The sequence below is a fragment of the Wasmannia auropunctata genome, unplaced genomic scaffold, assembly GCF_000956235.1.
Source record: "Wasmannia auropunctata unplaced genomic scaffold, wasmannia.A_1.0 LD336101.1, whole genome shotgun sequence".
In the NCBI taxonomy this organism is placed as follows: Eukaryota; Metazoa; Arthropoda; class Insecta; order Hymenoptera; family Formicidae; genus Wasmannia; species Wasmannia auropunctata.
This window is the reverse complement of record NW_012026789.1, coordinates 742,935-745,077: the sequence shown is the minus strand read 5'-3', so window position 1 is coordinate 745,077 and position 2,143 is coordinate 742,935.

The following is a 2,143-nucleotide window of genomic DNA, read 5'->3' as shown; positions in this document are numbered from 1 at the left end:
TTGCTTTTTATTGATCTCTCGAACTCTTATATAAGTTCGAGTTCGCACCAAACATTGTAGCACCTCTTCTGGAATACATGGATAATATTCTGTATTTTCTTTGACAAGAGCAATTACTTTTTGTATTACGTAATCCTCTTGAGAAAAGTAATCGCCATGAAAATCATTAAAACATTTTTCAACGATTTTACTTATATAAATTAGTTCATTGGAAGGGTACATCAGATATCCTTTGGAGACATATTTGATCCAATTTAGATCTGTATTGTCGTCAACAGCAATACTAGTCTGTTGTCCCAAATGGGAATATTTTTTTTTGAAGCGATGTGCAACGTATCCCGCAATATATTTCAAACCCGCTTCTTGTACAATGTCACTTGACGCACTTTCAGAGTACAATGTGCATAAGTCTGTATCTTTTCCGATGAATAGAAATTGATCCTCATCATCATCGTCCATGTTTTCTTCCAAATCGTCATTGTTATATGCAGAATCCTCTTGTAACTGTTCCGGTGAAATGTTTATAATATTAGAAAATAATTCTTTTGTTAGAATTATTTCAACTTGTAAATGATGTTCAATTTCCGAAGAACTGTGATTATTAGATGTATTAAAAATGTTGGTGGGTTCACAAATGGTTTGAGATGTTTCATATGTTGATGAGCATTTCGTCATTGATGTTGATGCAACTGGAGATGACGTTGATAGAAATTTCGAAGTCACTGTCGTTGAAGGAATTTCTGACAAAGTTGAGGATGATTCGCAAGCGATGGATGAAGACATACAGCTTGTATCGACATCTTCTTCAGTATTGCGATTCATGGAAAATACTGCGTGACTGTGTTTGCCTAAAATATACCATCTCAGGCGATATCTGAATTCATATCCTGACGGATGATCTTTGCAGGAGCCTATAGCTCTTATGTAGGCAAAAAAATTTTCTAGCACATCCTGCTGAAGACGTCTTGTTAAAATATACTGAAATTCCTGCGGATATTTATTTTTAAGATAGTCATACAATCGTCGAAGCGAAGTATTACTAATTAGAATGCCTTTTTGAAAAGGCATTAGTGACTTTCTAGAACCAACTGTCATATTTTGAATATATAAATTCATTAATATTATAATTGGTTCTTGATTATCAATGTTTACTCCGAAGCCGTTTACTCCTGGATGCGCACCATATTTCTGCTGAGAATTATGTACATCAAACCACTTGTTAACAGTCGAAACAAAATAAGAGAATTTTTCGTAATCAGGTACATTTATAAGTCCATAATCTCCAGCCCATTTAATTGCCTTTGCCACAGTGTGAGACCAAATTTGCGCTGCTGGCTTAACAGCCTGCCTCATTGAATGACGAGCGTCCAATATCCGCTGTGTTAATCGGTGTGCAACACGAAGATCGCCTGAGTTGCCCATGTTAATAATGGCTTGCATAATCTCAGCTGTGAATGGTTTACCGCAAAGTTGAAGTAAAAAACCTTCATCGATAAACCAATTTCGCAGTAGTTTTAATAGATGCGGTGTAGCGGTACGCTTACAATTATGCACGCGCGTTTGGCCCGCGCGCCGAGCCCGCGCGCGCCCGCCATGTGACGAGAGTGGTGCGCGGCGCCGCCGCTAGGCGCCGCAGGCGCCGCGACAAATCTCGTAAGAGAAAAACACCCACGCGCGGTATATGTAGGACTCCGTGGGAGGTCCTCAGCCTGATTCCTCGCTTCAGGATAACGTGAGCTTACCTCGTAGGCCGTTATCCTGAAGCACCTTGAGTCCTCGTAACCTAACAGAGCGAGCTTGACCCTTTTGCGATCGGAAGGAAGCGGGAGTCCCGGCCTTCCGATCGAAAAGTTTTACCAGGCCTCTGTCTCCTTCCTCTGATCCATCATTACCACTTACGTCCACAAAGTGGTGACCCCGACGTGATCAGGCAGAACGCAATCGCGCCAACATCGAAGATTTCCGTCTCGCCAACGCAAGAAGTTCTCTCCGCAACTACGCAGAAAATCTCCGCCGCGACATCGCAGAAAATCTCCGCCGCGACATCGCAGAAGATTTCCGTCGCGACCACGCAGAAGATTTCCTTAGTGACCGTGCGGAAGATTTCCGTCGCGTCAAATCACAAGATTTCCGACGAACGGCT